The sequence below is a fragment of the Mya arenaria genome, chromosome 9, assembly GCF_026914265.1.
Source record: "Mya arenaria isolate MELC-2E11 chromosome 9, ASM2691426v1".
NCBI classification, from domain to species: domain Eukaryota; kingdom Metazoa; phylum Mollusca; class Bivalvia; order Myida; family Myidae; genus Mya; species Mya arenaria.
The window spans coordinates 67,315,113-67,334,233 of NC_069130.1; the positions used below are offsets into that span (position 1 = coordinate 67,315,113).

Genomic DNA, 19,121 nt, shown 5'->3' on the forward strand with positions numbered 1-19,121 from the left:
GTTGACGGCTTAATTTCTACAATTAGCTAGAAGAGTAAGATATTAATATTTTAGTGAATTTCCTTGCACAATGATGGTATTTGATGCTATAATAGGAATGTTTGTTTCTCGTCTATATATTCATATTTGTTTATATTGTCACCAAATGACATCAGCTTTCATTCTACCTGGATCCTAAACACAAAACAGGACGCAGTTAAACAAACACAAACTTACTACTAAACGTGTTATCCCATTCAGAAGAAGAGAGTTCTATTTTGTTTGTTAAATGATTTAATCTTAGAACTATTGTCGCTGCATCCAATTAAATCACGATTTGCTTTATTTATGCTTTACTTTTCTTTTATTTACAGCTCAAAGTGACATGAAAACCATGGTTCCTATTCGTCATCATTATAAACGTGCATAGACATTATTCAAACGTAACTGTTCTTTATGTTTATTTTCCGACATTTGCGTTTGGCATCGTTGTTTGTTCTTTCCCATAAACAGCATGGTGAATATATACAAACTGCCAACCGTCATACAATATCCAACTTCAATGAAAGAAAGGAGATATTTTCTCTATGTTCAAATCGTGAATAGTCATGCCTTTTAACTTTCCGTTTAACTAGTATTTGTAGTGCAATAACAGAAAGGATAAAATTTACAATACATGTTGAAACTAGTTAACGATAATTGAAAGATTGGCCTTGAACTGTCATGTAACATAGCCTTATAAGACAAATGATATAAGAACAATTACAATGAGGAAGGGTGATATAAGAAAAAAGATGTGTGTCCATTTGAATCAAATTAAAACAAAAAACACAACAATTTCCCTTTTTTATTCTTACGATTTTTTAAATTGAATCGGAAATATCGATTTCGTAAAGAAACGAACAGGATATTGTGTGTTAAATATAGACTGAGATTAATTGCGAGGTTGCTGGTTTTGCTGTTGTTTTTCTTGTTAAAAACTCTTACTTCAGGCAAGAATGAATGAACAATGATCACTGTATATATACAATATAAACATAACTGTATGCATCCGATTAAAATAATTGCACACGTTTTGTCAATAGAAAAACTCGTTAAAGACAGTTAATTTTCTGTGAAATAATTGCGAAAAGCTAGCATTGATGATTATCCTCGGCTATACGTAACGGTTTCCAGAAACAAAAGTGAAGTGATTAGTGCTCACCGATCAGTAACGCAGCAAACAAATCTCCTGCAAGGTGAATAGACACGCACATCCACGTTTGAAATCAAGTAGGGATCATCCTTTTGAATACCTGGAAATATAAGTTGGTAGAAATGTGATTTAGCTTCATACACGTATCCGGTATGATCGTGTTTTTGTTGTTTCTGTACGCGTTAATCATTCTGTCATAGCGTAAATCAGAAAGGGGGATCTGACCGTGCATTAAGTAGCCTGCTGAAGAATAACAATGATATATCAACATAAACACGATATTCATTCAACGGTAAGGTAAACAGAATTGTTCCAAACAGTCACTATTCATTGATTAGAACTAATGAGCCTAGGTAACAAAACACTGTGATTTCATTGTATTTCGAAACGAACAATAATAAAAATAATTACATTTCTACATGTTTTTTTTTCTAGGTATTTTTTTGTTGTGCTGTGTTATCAGTTTAAGTGATTTAACATAAATCAAGTGTCCCAAATTTAACTTATCATTCAAGTAATCATTTGTGTTTCTCCTTTGTCTTTAGATACATATTTTGTGGCTTTTATATATTTTAAGGATATATTTGGTCATTTTACGTGCTTCATTAAAGACCTTTGTAATCGAATTGTAGTATTTACATACTGTGTATGCCAAATAGCTTGAAAACAACAACACATGTTTACTTTTTGTTTTAACTTAAATCCCGACAACAAAACCTTATTTTCCAAACATTGTGTGATTGTTTTCCATTTTGTTCGTACCGGTATAACGACCACCGTTAAGTTGTTTTTGTTTTACTCACTATGTGAGGCGAATCAACATCCTACACATTTGCTTAATGTTCGAATGGATGTATATACAATAAATAAAATGTGCTATTTCATAATTTTTACTTTATGACTTTCATTTTTTTACCTTATTAATCATGAATTTAAGGTAGTTATTTAGGAAGAAAAACGATAATGCATAAATATTATATGATGTTGAGTATAAGAATTCAATATCAAACATCTGTTAAAGAGGTCAATGATTCAAGTCGTTTCCGAAGAGTTGCCTCTCTGATACGGACTAACAGCTTTAGATTGTAAGAGATAATACTCACGGACTAAATTTGAATGAGTCTGTACTACATCTTGGTTTACTGTCTGTTTCAGAGATAATATTACTGTCTGTGAACTCTAAGATTGGGATTCCTCAGACTGAGTCGGCATTACAGGACATCGTCTTGAAAGGGCGTCAGCTTCAATGTTCAACTCACCTGAACAGTAATTAATCTTGAAATAATAGTTTGCCAGATTTGCTACCCATCGCTTACCACAAGCATTGAGTTTTGCGGTGGTTGAACATAGGTCAGCGGAATGTTATCTGTATAAACCTCGAACGGAATACCATTCGTGTAATCATGAAACTTGTAAGTGATGGCCCACTATAGAGCCAGGAATTCAAGATTAGTTGAATGGTAATTCCGCTTGGAGGGTTTCAGACTTCGGCTTGCGAATACCACAACCCTTTCAAAACTATCATATGCCTGATAAAGATCAGCACCTAAGCGACTTAATGAAGTGTCTGTGTGGACCAAGAAAGACTTACTGTAGTCCGCATATGCCAAGACTGGAACACAGAACATCTTTTCAACGACATTATCGAGCGCTGTTTGTTGAGCAGCTTCCCAGCTGAAGACGGGCTTCCTCGACTTCTGCGATTGTTCAAAGTTCGAACTATTAATGCAAAATTTTCAATAGACCAGAGAAAACTTCGTACCTCCTTAATGGTCTTTGGGATTGGTCATTTCCTTACAGCTTCCGTTTTGGAAGAGTCCGCATGGCAGAGGTTGGTCAATTCCTTCTGCGGGAATTCACACTTTGATGCCTTCAGCTTGAGGTTACAGGATTTAACTGGTGAAAGACTGCTTCAAGTAGCTCGAGGTGCAGATCAAAAGAGGAGGCAAATATGACTACATCATCAAGATATGTCAAGCATTCCTTGAGATTCATCGCACCCATGGAAACAATCACTGGAAGGTTGCTGGTGCATTGCAAAAGCAGAAAGGCATAACATTCACTTCAAAGAATCCCAAATTTCCGACCTGGAAGGCTGTTTCCTCCTTGTCAGCATCTACCATTTCAACCTGTCAGTAACATACTTTAAGTACGACTTTGTGAAATATTTAGGGACTGCGAGAAAACGCAGAGTGGAGTTTATACGAGGGAGGTGATATGCATGTGTTTTCGAGAATTAAGTTTCCGATAGTCAATACAGAAGCGAATCATTCTACCCTTCTTCCGTACAAATACGATGTTTGGGCTGAATGGACTGTTGGATGGTCTGCTCCCATAGAAAGCATTTCCTAAAGGTGCTCCCCAACTCAATTTAAAGCGTATAACTAAAACACTTATGACCACAATTCATTTAACATTTCATAAATTTACACTTTCTAACACGTTGATTTAAATTCTTTCGGGGCTTGCTGACATAATACAAATAATAAGAAGATAAACAATTATCATTAAACATGTATGATATTATTATCATGCGATGACCCACGACCCGAACATATCCGATGATGTTGCGTTCATCAGATGATAATCGCAATCGCCGGAAGGCAATACATTAAACGAGTGGAAGTTGAGGTGTAAATTTGGTCTGTTAAGCAAGTTTCTTAAGTCATTTTAGTATGTGTTTTCTGTGCTTAATAAGATTCACATTATTTATGTAAACAATAAGCGCTTTCAAATGATAGCAAAATCATATGGCATATATCCAAATTTCACAAGTGGTAAGCTTTGATCTTGACGTAGACAAATTCACATCTTTTTATTTAAACTTCTATTTTGATATTATCCAAGTCACAAACAATTACCTATTATCTGACGTTATCGTTTTTTTGTACGATTCATATATGTTTTGCTCCTAAATATGTCCCTTTAGTTTATAATCAAATCTTCTCAATTACCTTATTATCATTCATGAACTATCTTATGATAGACATACTAATATTGTTAACACAAAAATAAAAAAAAATACCCTCTTCGAATTATATTTCGGTTTTGTAATTATTTTCACGTTTCTGTGTGCTGCTATAAATAATTGATCTGTCATCGACTGTCATGTTTCGTGTTTCTACACAACTTGTGTGTGTTATACTATACAACCTATGTGTTAAATTTTAATCCTGATACGAAATATATTGAAGTTTGCTGACAACTTTCAACATTGTTCGCACAACAATCAAGACCTTTGTTGTTTTGTCTTTCAAACACTATAAGCGCCAAATAATTTTTAAATGGTATCATAAATATAATTTTGTGGTATGTTTTGAATTTTGTATTTTTTCTACCCTTACTGTTGCTATAAAGACTTTTTTGTCGTTCTCTTCATCGATTTTTTTACATTGTGTACACCAGATTAAAAATAGTTGTTAACCTTTGGGACATTTATCCATGTTTGCTACAATTTTTGAGCTTTACAGTTTTCTTCAACCGCATATTGTTTTACTTTGTTATTAACTAAATACTTTAGTTAATATTTTGTACCTTTTTCATTTGTTTCTGAGTTGTCATTATACAATAAACATCTTTGATGTTTTATCATCGAATCTAAAGGGTTAACACATTGATTGATCAATTTATTTACTGTAAATGTATGACATGATCGTCCTGACCTCAATACAAAAACAAATCTTACTTTGTAACATTTGTTATAATTGTCACACTTAATGGGCCGCAAGGGTTCCCCTTACCCCTAAATTTAACCCTTAAAAGGTTGTTAGCTTAAAACACCTGCTTGGACAGGAAATCGTAAAATAATGTATGCCTTGTTATTTTAGTTGGTGCTTTTAAAAAGCATGGTGTATGCCAATTTAACTTACAACACACGTGATGACTTATGTTTTTGAATTGGAAACAAAACTTTTCATGTTTTCCGAAATTCGTTGAAATTCGTTCTTTTACAAACGGTTTGAGGCAAATAAATATTCTTACCATGCTTTAAAAATTAATACTGACCTATAAACGAAGGTTTGTAGAATTTTAACTCTGATTGCTCAATTAACTAATTTAAAGAGTTTTAATTTTTATATTTCCATAGACAGCAAATATCAAATTTATGTGACATAAAACTGGTATATATGGTATATTAACAGACGTCTGCGTGTCGGTATCTTATACTGTAAAATACTTCTTCTTTCAGACACAAAGTCTCCAAAACAAACTCTGGTATTTCGGGATTTTAAGAGTTCTGAGCGCAAATCATACTCGATAGCGCCACCACATCTTTACAGCACTTTTGTCAGAGTAACAGCTCCACCACTTTTTATACGTGCATATTTCCCTTAAGAGTGAATATGTTCTGGTGTAAGAACTACAAAAAAAAAGTTTATGTCCTGGCCTCAAAATATTTTACGGCGTTTATATGTCCCGATGGATAGTTAAAATTCAGGCAGGTATCAAATTACACGTGTTTAAATGCACCACAGTTTGGACAATATTAAAACGAAATCGTAGCATATCTATAATAATAAAATGACCATACACGGAAATATATTCTCCGAATTTAGAATTATGTCCATTAAATAAAAAAAATAAGATAAATAAAATTATAAGATATACTCACTTGTGTACAAAACACAAAAGCCAGAGCTGCACCGTGGGAGTATTTCCAGCTCATTTAATTTGCACCACCGATAATATGAAGACGTTCGAGCTTGCGTTTAGTAGGCGTGTATGTCGGTTTGCAAACTATTTATGACAAATTAACTGGTTACACACGTTTTAATATTTAGTCTTGACCTTTCAGTGAATGTAAGTGAACAAACAGGACTTTCTTTTTAACTGAAACCAAAAGAGAATACAAATGCCAAATAGAACTATGTCATCAAAATATATCACGTCAGTATATAGTTGCATCTCAATAAAATGAAAACTAGTTCATAAAATATCGGATACAGAGTGGTTGAAAAATACCAATTTCAAAACACACATATGTTCTAGCTTACTCCAATCAAACACGTATTATAAAAAATGGACATCTATTCCAAATCAAACTTACCTAATACCTCCATAACCGAATATAGGCTACGTCCATTTCATATTCCGAAAACTATTGCACTTTTGTCCATTTTTACTTTATATTTGTCATTATTAAATTATTTGCCAATTATTTATAGCAATAATTAAAAGATATTCATGGTTTTTGATTATGAATAAGCGACAATAGCTTAAAATGCATTATTGTCAAATACCATTATGGTTAGATATGTTAGTATTGGTGTCTTCAAAACCAATCTATCTATGAACAAACATTCGAACAATGAAAACAAATGAACAAATATTCATTTACTTGTAGTATATATGCTTTACTCTTGCAGCATACTTCTAAAGAATATAATTAAATATAAACATAGTAAGAGAAACACACATTTTATTGTTTAAACATGTGTATAAAGTATCAAATTTTCGTAATTTAGGCACTTTCTTTTATATTAAAAATATGTCATATAGTTTCAAGTTACAGAAGGGTTGACGATGAACTAGTTTTATTTTGATCGCTATAAAGTGGATTTTGTATGAGTTGGAACAGATATTCGGGCTCAAATCATCCATTTACAGAAGATGTCTTCAACTGAGTAGAGTACTAGGAGTTGATAAAAACAATATTATAATTTCTTGACTTTATACTTTGATGTATTCAAGTTAAATTTAGTGACATTTTAATACTGCTAGTGATTGTGCTTAGATTGTTCCTGCTGCAATAAAACACTTTATAATTTTATTTTAGATTTGTGTGGTTTTACAAGCTGCATTTTCTATTTTAAATGTTTTAATCAGTGGAAACATTTTTGTTGATTTCAATTCCAATAGTTTGGGTTTGTATCGATACATACCAAATCAAATTAATTTGATTTTTTTTATAATTGTGGTCATGTAAAAAGATCGCAGCTGTTTGACTGTCATCTTTTGTTGTTGTACTCACGTGATTGCAAAACAACCCTTACCTGCACACGTGTTAATTGTTCGGTTTTGACTAAAATAACCAAAGAAAATAGTTTCCACTTGTTTTGTGCTGCGAAAATGTTTGAATTGATTTGTTATCGATTATGTGGTATTACATATTATGCGTGCAAAATTTACTGTACTGTTCATTTAACTGCTTGTTTGTGTATAGATACATATATTTAGGGATATATTTCACATTTTACGCAGCTTTATAAACACCCTTTTATTCAATTGTTAGGAATTACACACTGCACATTACAAATATATTTTACGAAAACAAACCTCATGTCATTTTCCCAACATTTTTGCGATTGTTTCCACCTTTGTTCGTACTGCAATATAGATTATTGTTGTGTTTCTATCAGGTTGTATCGTTTAACGCACTATAAGGGCCTAATTTACTTTCTTCACATTTGCTAAATGTTCGTATTGATGTAGATACCATAAACATAGATTTTTTTTTTATTTTACGTTTTTCGGAAATTGTTCGAACTGCTAAAAAGAACTTTGTTGTTTTCCATCTATACTTTTAGGTTTACATATAATGTTTGCCAAATCACGTTATACACACTTGTTTACGATTTGTCTTGACGAAAATATATATGTGGCTTTTATATCCATCAAATATATTCCTTAACAAGAACAAAACAAAGTCACGAACATAGAAAAAATCCTTGTGCCGCTCACATACGGAGACGGACAATAGGCTTACCTTACCAGTAACATAACTTCCTGCAGTAGTCGTCCTTTTAAAATTACACTGTTTATGGACACAAAGCAAGGTCCAAAACGAAAATAAACAAGCCACAAAAACACCAGCAACAGATCACAAACTCACTAAAATAATTTAACCGATCAATCTGAAAATACCTACAATTCTTGAAACAATTACAAGTACTTACATCGGATTGGTTGAACAACTGATCATTGAACAGAAAATCAGTGACATCACAAAAAAACGTTTTTGAGGGCATTTAAAACGTTCCAGTTAAACTAAGGTCAGTTCTTCAAGATTGTCTGTATAGTACGGAAATAAAAAGAGTCAGTGTTTGTCAAACTGAGCCCTCAGATTGGTTGAGCAGCGCAATCATTGTCAACATGACAAATTCAAAAGAAATGTGTCTTGATTCGGAAACGAGAAATCGCAATAATGACCAAACAACTTTTGATGAAAACAGTTGAAGACGTATTGTCAAGGAATCTTGGAGAAAATATTGTTCAAAGTTAGATGCTACATCTCCTGTTTGGCAGACCAAGATGGAAGTATACTGCTCACAATTATTGATAATCAACATAAGATTGTGAAGATACAAACGGTTAGTATTCGGAATAGTCATGCAATTTGCAATATCATGGTAACCAGAAGAAGTGGATCATGGATAAAATACCTGTAACCTGAAAACTTAAGTTGAACAGGATAAAATGCAGAGTTGGTTTTGTTGGTGCAAGAAAGTAAAGTATGAAGTTGAATATCATTAAAGACAATATAAATATTGTACGTGATTAGTTTTAGCTTTAATTGATATAAAATCGATATAATTTGATATAAATTGATATAAATTGATATAAATTCATGAATCCTAATTATATGGTTATTATAATGGAAACTTTATATGTAGCTTTTATATTCATCAATTATATACAATAATAACAACAAAACAAAGTCACGAACATTGAAAAATCCATGTGCGGCTCATTTACGGACACGGACAATAACATTTATAAGCTTACCGGTAACTTAAGTTTCTACAGTAGTCGAACTTTTAAAAATAAATCCTGTTAATGGACACATGGCAAGGGCCAAAACGTAAATGAACAAGCGACACAAACATATAGACACCAGCAACAGATCATAAACTCACTAAAATAATTTATCCGATCAATCTGAAAATACCTACACTTATTCTTGAAACAATTACATTTGCTAACATAAGACTAGTTGAAAAAGTGATCAATGTACAGAAAATCAGTGACAACACAAAAAACGAGGACGATTTTAGGGGCATTTGATTTTTGCCCGTGAAACATATGACCCGCATTGATGTAATGTAAAACGTTCCAGTAAAACTAAGATCAGTTCTTCAAGATTGTCTGTATAGTATGAAAATAATTAGAACCAGTATGTCAAACTGAGCCCTCAGATTGGGTAAGCTGCGCGATCATTGTCAACATGACAAATTCGAAAGAAATGTGTCTTGATCCGGAAACGTGGAATCGTAATAATGACCCAACAACTTTTGATGAAAACACTTGTACTGTCAAGGAATCAAGGAGAAAAAATATTGCTACATCTCCTGTTTGGCAGACCAAGATGGAAGAATACTGCTCAGTATTATTGATAATTTATATATGATTTGCAGATACAAACGGTTAGTATTTGGAATAATCATGCAATGTGCAATATCATGGTAGCCAGAAGAAGTGGGTCAAGGATAAAATACCTGTCACCTAAAAACTTAGGTAGAACAGGATAAAGTGCAGAGTTGGCTTTTGAAGGTTCAAGAAAGTAATTATTTTATATGATTTGTTTATTCAACTAAGTAAAGATGTATATGTTTTCCCGACAAATATTGCTAAATTTATATGATCTTTTATTTCAACTATTCACTTCAGTTTTCAAGTTGTATATTTAACCTTTCGGCTACTGAGCTTGTTTCTTTAGTTTTTCATATGAATTTTCCATTTTGAAAAATAGTTTGAGTTTAAAGTTACTAATATCATAGACGTTAATCTGGTTAAAACAATCCCTTATTGACGTATGGAGGTTATTTTGAAATTTTCAAGTAGGACAATTTCCCAGTAAATTTTATTTCTTAAAGTAGTTATCTGCTGCTTTCTTTCTTGAAGTGACAAATATTCACAACTATTTTGTGTATAAAAGTATGAAGTATCTTTAAATAGTTGAAATGTAAAATTAACCATTCTGTTAAAAAAAAGTCATGTACAACAGTTTGTTACAGAAGGGAGGTGTTGGTTTTCGTCAAATTCGACCGCGAACCTGTTCTAATTAAAATAAATGCGTATTTTTAAAAGGCATTTGATAAAGTTTGAGTCATACCTGTACTTTTTACATCTCTTTTATGACAAACTTTATCCACAGCAAGCAATTACTTCATTGACAACCATTGACTTCCATATTAGTCGAATTCCATTTTCTCCCTTGGAACAAACAACAGATAATGCCTTGACTTCTCTAGAATAAGCGATAGCTATCATCACATTACTAGGCATCCACTTATTTCCTAAGGAAGCAGCACTATCATTGATAAGCTATGTCTTGTTGGTCATATTAATATGGAACCGGTGCAACAAACAAAATTTCACGATCAAAATCGAACTTTGCTGCATCGAACGTTGAGAAAACGTCAAATCATCGAAGATCGAATACATTCAGTGTATAAAATGAAATATGGTTTAAACAACAACATCGTGACAATGTTTATTATGTTTTCTATCGCTTTAAATACCTGAACGATATGTGACGAAATTTCCTTAAGATATATGTATTAAATTTTGACATTTTCATTTGTATATGTTTGCAATATTTTGTTGTTGCCTTCTTAAAAGTATCTATAAATCTATACAAATCACTGTGCAGTATGGGGACATGTATATTTGAATTGTTTTTGTATGAGACCAAATGGTTGAGCGCTTAACTTCAATCGTGAAAGAGTATAAATCTTATTTGCAAGAATTCCTACATGAAAAGAATGTAAGCTTTAGACTTAAGTTTGCGTAACTACACACTTCAGGTTTTTACCCTAAACCTTGTATATTGCACAAGTTACAGGTTCTACAATTAAATACTTTGCAAAGATTTCTCCAAAATATTCATTTCACACTAAGTATTAATTTATATTACATTGTTTTATCACAAAATGATTTATAATTGTGTCATTGTCGTTAACTGGTTGTCCACTACCCAATTGATTACCTGGTATCTAGTGCCTGGGAGTGTGTATCCCTTTTGTGGAAGAAATGGCAACATCGCGAAATGAGTGTCTATTTTACATCTTTAGTATTACCGTTCTGACCGCATTTCGCATTCATTCTAATCCAACTTAGTTTAGATTATCCACAAAACGCACACGCAGACTTTTCCATCAATCTATTATTTCTAGTAAATACACACATTTTCTCTTTGATGCACTATATTGTCATTATATATTATCAAAATAATATTTGTAACGCTATTGCTATTCGTCCCAAGTAATTGCCCTTAAATTAAATAATTCATGTATAATTCATTTTCCCTTGTAAATTATGTGTTGTTTTTTTTTATTTCAGACAGTTTTTGATCCTAAGATTAATTTTAAAAAGTCAATTTATTTATCAGGATGATTGTATATTTTGTTACGCACTAACCTTGAAAGCTGCACTCTCACAGATTAAACGTTTTGACAACGTTTTCATTTTTTAATCTTGGAACAAGCCGTTTTATACGAAAATGCATGGACACGTGTGACTGCTGACAAAATCAGATTTTCATATTAAAGTTCAAAAGTGATGCTTTATGAATTTAAAAACATTAATATTAAAACGGAAATAAGAAAATCTGCGACCTGATCTTTTATCAGCAGTCTTTTATCACTGGTTTGCAGACATTAACGCAAATATTTGCTCATTCTTTAACAAGAAATAAAAAAAGTTGTCAAAAAGCAAAACTGTGATAATGCAGCTTTAATTATATAAGAATGCTTTTAACTTCTTCTCTGTGGTTCCATCTAAGAGAGTTGTTTTAACAAATCGTTGCCTAGTTTTGAGTAAGCATTCTTTGTATCTATTTTGTATTAATTTAAATCAATCAAATTATAATCAACTCTTTTGTTCAATACAACGGTGTCATTGTTTTTAAGCAATTAATTTATTTTGACTAATTTATTGGGGAATGTCAATTGATAAAATTCAATTTTCAAATTTTGATCGATTAAACTGTTATGGTGATTATCGCTTAGTTTAAATTAAATGTCATGTTTTTAATTACCAAATTATTATTTTTTGCTGCAGATCTTTGTTTCTTTTGAAGTAATTCTTTCCTTTTCAGTAATGACATTATAGCATACATTAAAAAACAAACAAACATGAAATACTAGCAATATCATTATTGTCTTATAACCTTATCTTTAGTGTCAAAGTTACCTTTACCAAATTTATCTTTAGAGTGTCATAATTACACTATCCTTAGTGTTAATTGACATTTATCAACAATTATTAACATTTATTGTCAATAGATAGATAACTGAATATCTGAAAAAATGTACATGTTACACTAATAACGTCATTTGTTGGATAGTTTTTTTTATTTTAAGTCTTTGTAGAGTATGTCATAGTATGAATAACCTCAATGTAGCTTCTTAAAAATGAACATAAATTGCCAAAATGTATTCACGTCACTCCGTTACATTTATTAGGCTGCATTTGAGGAGAAGTACGTACTTTGTTCGATTAAGGTATATTAAAATATTCTCATTGATTTCAATATTATTTTTTTATTAAGTTTTCTTTACTGTATGCACCCATAAAATTCTAAATTTCTAACTGCGTTACCCATAAAACATTGTCAAAGTTAGAGACTGAAACCGTTGTAGATAAGACAGATCCATAGTTGAAAAAGAAAGTTATTTATAAGTGGGATGTAGAGTAAAGATAGTTTCCGTGGCGATATTAAACGTGAGTTAAACAAAATTAATGCCTTAATAAATGACGATAACAAGAGTATTAATTAAAAAGTAAACGGCCAGAGTGAAATAATCACGTCGAAAGCGAACGGGTACTTTAAACGTAACGTTACATACACTGCGCACAGAATAACAAAACATGGTTTGACGTAGAATGCCGAAGAAAGCAATCATTACATAAGCGGTCGTTTATATGTCTATGTCACGGAAATGACGAGTGTAAACGTCAATTCCTACAACACAAACGTGACTACACATACCATGTTAGAAAGGTTAAACGGCAATTTAACAGGAATAGAACTAGGTCGATGAATGAAATGCGTTACTAAAACCACGCGAGTTCTGGAAATATTTAAAGGCCCGCGCAATTCTAAAACAGATACGGATACATTAAAAAGTGAGTACATCCTTAAACACTTTGAACAACTCTCGCAGGGAATGGCGAACGATGAGCCAGATGTAGTTGAATTTGTGGAAGGATTTAACGAAGGGGAACGAATTGACCAACCATCATATGTAGAACTCGACTATCGAATTACACTCGAAGAAGTCCAGAAAGCGTGTAGTAAACTGAAACGCAACAAAGAAGCTGGTAAAGATAATTTGTTAAACGAGTATTTTTAGAGACAGTAAAATTTTTGTCCATCCATTCGCAGAACTATTTAACACCTGTGTGTACCCAATAAATTGGTCAATCGGAGTTATTATTCCACTTTTAAAGAAACAACCTGCTGACGACCCCAACAATTACAGGCTGATAACTCTGCAAAGTTGTCTTGCGAAGTTATTCACTACTGTTATAAATGAGCGTTTAAATGGCCTAATGCAAATGATAAACTTTCAGATGCCCAGTTTGGATTTAAGCAAAAGCACGGAACATCTGATGCTGTTTTTGTTTTATATGCCTTAATAGAAAGATGTCTTACTGACAAGACACCGTTAAATGCTGCATTTGTGGACTTTCGAGAGGCATACGATTCTATCTCTAGAAGTTAATTAAAGCAGGAGTCGACGGCAAGATGTTTGCCATATTGCGGGATATGTATAATGACGTAAAATTATGTGTTACATACTGTTAAAATGTCTTTGAGCTCTTCGCAAATAACATAGGCTTATTTCAAGGGGAGATAAATTCCTACATAATGTTTTCCATTTTCCTAAAGGACTTGGAACACTCACTTCAAGATAACGTGTTTTCTGGATTATCAGTTGACGAAATAAACATTTTCCATATATTGTACGCCGACGACAGTTTATTGTTGAGTGAAACACCGGAAGGGCTCCAAGACCATATAAACTCAGTATCACGTTATTGCGACAAGTGGAAACTACATGCTTATATAGAGAAAACAAAAATATTTGTTTTCAAAAAGAGGGGGCGAGCAGCTTTGAATAATTTCATTTGGACCTATAATCGCACAGCGGTCGATGTGGTGGACGAATTTATTTATCTTGGGTTCATGTTCAGTTCGAACAGGTCTTTAAAAAAAGGGATAGGTGCGTGGCGTCTAAAGCGGCAAAATCTTTACACTCGTTGTTCGGCATTACAAAGGGGATTGAAGTGCCGTTAAACATTATGATAAACCTGTTTGATTCATATGTGACATCAATTTTGTGCTACTGTGGCCAAGTATGGGGGTTCGCAGCAGCCGTAAAGGCTGAAATGGTGCACAGGAAGTGTCAAGATGTCAATAGTGAACGCAGCGGTCTATGCAATGCAAAATTATCAACTACTGGTTTAAGCTTGTTACTTAATGACTCACCAACTCTCGCATTATATTAGGAAGTCAAACTTGTATTTAAGTTTTCTCCATCAATTATAGAAAACAAGAAGCATAGACATACATTTACAAAATTGAGACTATATATATATATATATATTTTCTTTGGTTATATTCTTTGGAAAAAATTGCTTTTGGCCACCCGTTAAATGTGATGAATTTGTGTTTCACAAGTTTTAAGTCATTATTTTATCATTTTTATTATTATCATTTTGATTATTATTTTCATCAGTATTGAATTAACCAACAATTATTAATATAATTTATTTAAAATAAATCCTTGATTTATGTCAATATTTTTGTATCATTTACTAAAACTGTCATAGTCATGTGCCGTTATGGTTTGATGTGTCAATATAAGTGTTATTTAAATTGAATACCAATATATCATTTTACACATATTTGAATAATGAGAACCAGAGTCTAACTAAAAAGGTTCATGCGTTTATCGTCATACATGGATGGCAATGTAAATCAATATGGAAGATATTTAATCGATTTTTGCAGAGAGAGTCAATTAAGAATAATGAACGGGTGTGTAGGTCAAGATCCCATTGGTAAAAAGGTAAATTCACTTATGTTGGAAAATCAGGTAGAAGTTTAATTGATTACGTCATTGGTAGCCAATCTTAAATATGTGTTCATCATTCTCTGTCGGGGATCCAAATATATTGGCGGACCATTGCGCGGTGTTTTAAGCTTATTAGGGCAAAAACGTTTTTCAAATAATTAAAAAAACTGTTCAATTAGTAAGTGTTTAGTAACAACGACAGACTGTTCTGCACATTTGTTGACTTCCAAAAGGCTGTTGATTTTGCTGAAAGAGATGTTTTATGGTTTAAACTACTAAAATGTGGGGTGAAGGGTAACATATTCAAATCTATGTATAAGAATGTTAAGTCAAAAGTCAAACTGTATGATAACCTAAGTTATTCTTTCACATGTGATTTAGAGGTACGTCAAGGTGAAAGCCTTTCATCTTTTTATTTAGTATGTATCTTAATGACATAGAGGAGACATTTGTTCTACAAGGAATGCAATGTATCGAGCTAGGAGATTTGAAATAATTTGTTTATTGTACGCGGATGATATTATTTTGTTCGCGAAAAGTGCACAGAAGCTACAGAATTCATTAAATTTTTCAGCTGATTAATTTAATAGATGGAAGCTGATTGAAAGTATCAAAAGAAATTGAAGTTATGTTTATTTTTTTAAAAGGCGGTAGACTACCACAAATTTGTCTTTCAAATATAAGAATGAAGAGATAGTAATTGTAAGTAAATTCAAATACCATTTTATTCATCGAAGGAGGTTCATTCAATGAAATTGATAAAATGCTAGGAGGCCAGGCACTAAAGGCTATTTTTAAAATGAATATGTACTTATTTAAGTTCACCGATATTTTACCAAAACACATTCTTGATCTTTTTGATTAACGTATAGCACAATTCTAGATCTCAGGTTGATCGCACTCATTTAGCATTTTGCAAAAGGTTGCTTGGCGTTAAAATATCAACGCAAAACGACTTTATTTATGGTGAAACAGGAAGATTTAATCTAGTAAATAGAAGATATTATACCATTATTAAGTATTGGTTAAAATTTTGTATGTGTGGAGATAACAAGTACATTAAATACGTCTATAATATGTTAAAAAATTCACTTGATGCAAATCCTAACAAAATAAATTGGGCTTCGAAAGTGCAAGTATTACTTTCCCAGTTAGGTTTTTACGAGGCTTGGTTAAATCAAGGAGTAGGGAGTACTAAATTATTTCTACTGCTAGTTAAACAATGACTTCGAGATAATTTCGTCCAAAATATAAATGCAATTATACATGAATCATCTAGGTCAATGTTTTAAAGAACCATTTTTAGTTTTAAATTTAGCGAGTACCTCAACCTAGTAAACATACCAAAATACAGAAAAGCTCTATCTAGATTACGCTTGTCGTCACACAGGTTAGCTGTGGAAACAGGAATGTGGCGTATACCCGAAATTTACTAAATCACGAAAGCAAATGTATATATTGCGGGGTATTGGAAGATGAATTTCATTGTTTGTTGGAATGCGATAGTTATAAAGATATCAGGAAAAATATATTAACAACTACTTTTGGCGTAATCCAAGTTTCTTCAAATTTATGCAATTGATTGATAGTCGAATTAAAAAAATATTGCCACATTTTCTATCAAGGCTTTTATAATAAGACGCCACTTAGCACATGACTGACGTGCTTTTACCTGTATGTTTTGAATCGAATACATGTTTTCTGTCCCGTACGACATGAAATTCTTCCTTCAAGTACGTTTCATATTGCTATTTGAAGATATTATGTAAATTTACTATGCCAGATGACATCTTGCTGTACCAGTATATTATTATACTTGTTATGTTGTTAAGTGTGCTATGCTATGTATCTTGTCTTTGTTTGCATAACTAGATCTTCTTCTTCTTCTTCATAAATTTAATTTGTACTAAGGCCAACAAAGTACCTGTGTTTCCAGTCACATGGCAAAATATAATCGATCGATCGGATTTTTTTTCAGTTTCGATTTCAAATAACAGGATAATGCAATTTTATGCTGCATCGGATCAACTATCTTATATGTAAGGGTTTCATAATTCACAAAAAAGTTAGAAAAAACAGCATTGTAATATGTCTGAAATCATTACCTTTCCTTCGACTATTACCCCGACTATGTTGCCCATTGAATCTATTTTTTGTATAGACTCGTTTATAAGACGGGGTCGATTTTTTAAGCATGTCCAGCACTTCTCTTACTCCGATTCTGTGATAATGTTCAACCTAAAGAGTCAATTTTAAACTCAATTTGCTTGAAGAAAATCGCCGATTTTCTCGTCAATTATGAGCTCTCTAATGTGGAGGTAGGTTTATAATAGAACAAGGTAACGCGGTTATGGATTTATTTTACATATCTTATTTCCGATCGTATTTTTTTTCTATTTTCTAACCAGACTAGACGAAATCGGGGAAGTAGAATGGGATAATACAGTATCCGACTGATCGATTTAAATACAAACCATTCCCACGCGCTTTTGATATAATCACCGCTTGTGCTCTGGCGTCACAGATTGTACCGTTTGATATGCAGCCGACTCATTCCAAAATATTTATTAACAAGTTAAATTTCGCAGTTGTTTGTTTGGATTTCAGTTGATGGGAATCAGTTTAAATTAATGTGCTGTATCAAAATTGAGTCCAATTGATTGTTTCTAAACAAGGTTGACAAAGGTTTAAGGCACATTTTAAGCATAAATATATGTGCAAGTTGGATGAAAACGGACATATCACTTGAGTATCACTGGAAAGAGCTTTTTTCCGAAAAGAAAATATTAACAATGACATAAAAGGCAGGTTTTCTGGCCTTCGAATTTAAATAAGGATGATCAACTGGTCAAAGAAACCAATAAAAGCACTTGGGATTTATTTTGGTCTCAACCCGAGAGAGTGCGCATCTTTAAATTGGGATTCTAAAGTAGAAAAATGCAAAGAGATAGTACAAGGTTGGTCAAAAAGAAAATTAACGTTTTATGGAAAAATACAAATTATAAAAACGCTACTTATTCCGAAATTCACATATGCCTTTCATGCATTGGTCGTTCCGAATCATGTGATAAAACTATTAAACAAAATCATATTTAGCTTTTTGTGGGATAACAAAAATGAAAAAAATAAAACGAAGGACGCTTATTGCTGCAAAAATGAACGGTGGTTTAAATATGATAGATTTAGAATCTTACATTCACTCAATAGAAATAAAATGGGTGAAATCTTTAATTTCAGAAGAAAAAGATCATTGGAAAGTTATACCTAAGTATATGATGCAAAAGTTTGGTAAGGATTTTCTAGTTTTTTTCTATGAATTTAGATAGTCCTAAAAGCATTGAAATAGGTCAATTATCTCCTTTGTACAGAGATTGAATTTCTCTTTGGATAAGGCCAAAATATGTTGAACCTGAATCTCCAAAGACTTTTTATGACATCAGGAACCAAGTTCTTTGGGATGACAAATTTATTAAATTTCACAACAAATCACTCATGTTTTTAACTGGATTAATTCTGACATATGTTATGTAAATGATATACTAAATGAAGACGGTGTAATTTGTGGGGAAAAACTATTTCAAAAACTACGCTATAGGCAAAATTGGATATCAGAAATAAATATTTTAAAACATGTTTTCACCAAAAATTGGTTACGAATAACCTCTAGCGAAATATCAAAAAAATCAAGAGTCTCAATAGATAAAAATATTACTATTAATGATAAATCACTTATACAGCTGACAAACAAGGATTATATTCGTATTTGATTAAGGACAAGGTTATCAAACCTCATGTCCATCGCTTTTGGAAACATTATTTTGATAAACAAATAGCTTGGGATTCATTTTATAAAACTATATATGCCATACCAGACAACAGAATTATACAATTCAAATATAAAGTTTTAAACAACATTTTTCCGT

At 32.2% G+C, this 19,121-nt stretch overlaps 1 long non-coding RNA gene across 1 annotated transcript; it reads right to left on the reverse strand.

The window, feature by feature from the left end:
• Positions 1-846: 846 nt before the first annotated feature.
• Positions 847-6,600, reverse strand: LOC128245504 (uncharacterized). Its single transcript, XR_008263162.1, has 3 exons — positions 6,222-6,600; positions 5,787-6,004; positions 847-1,274 (listed from the first exon to the last, which is right to left on the reverse strand). It is a non-coding gene; the product is annotated as an uncharacterized LOC128245504 (long non-coding RNA).
• Between the last annotated feature and the right edge of the window lie 12,521 nt (positions 6,601-19,121).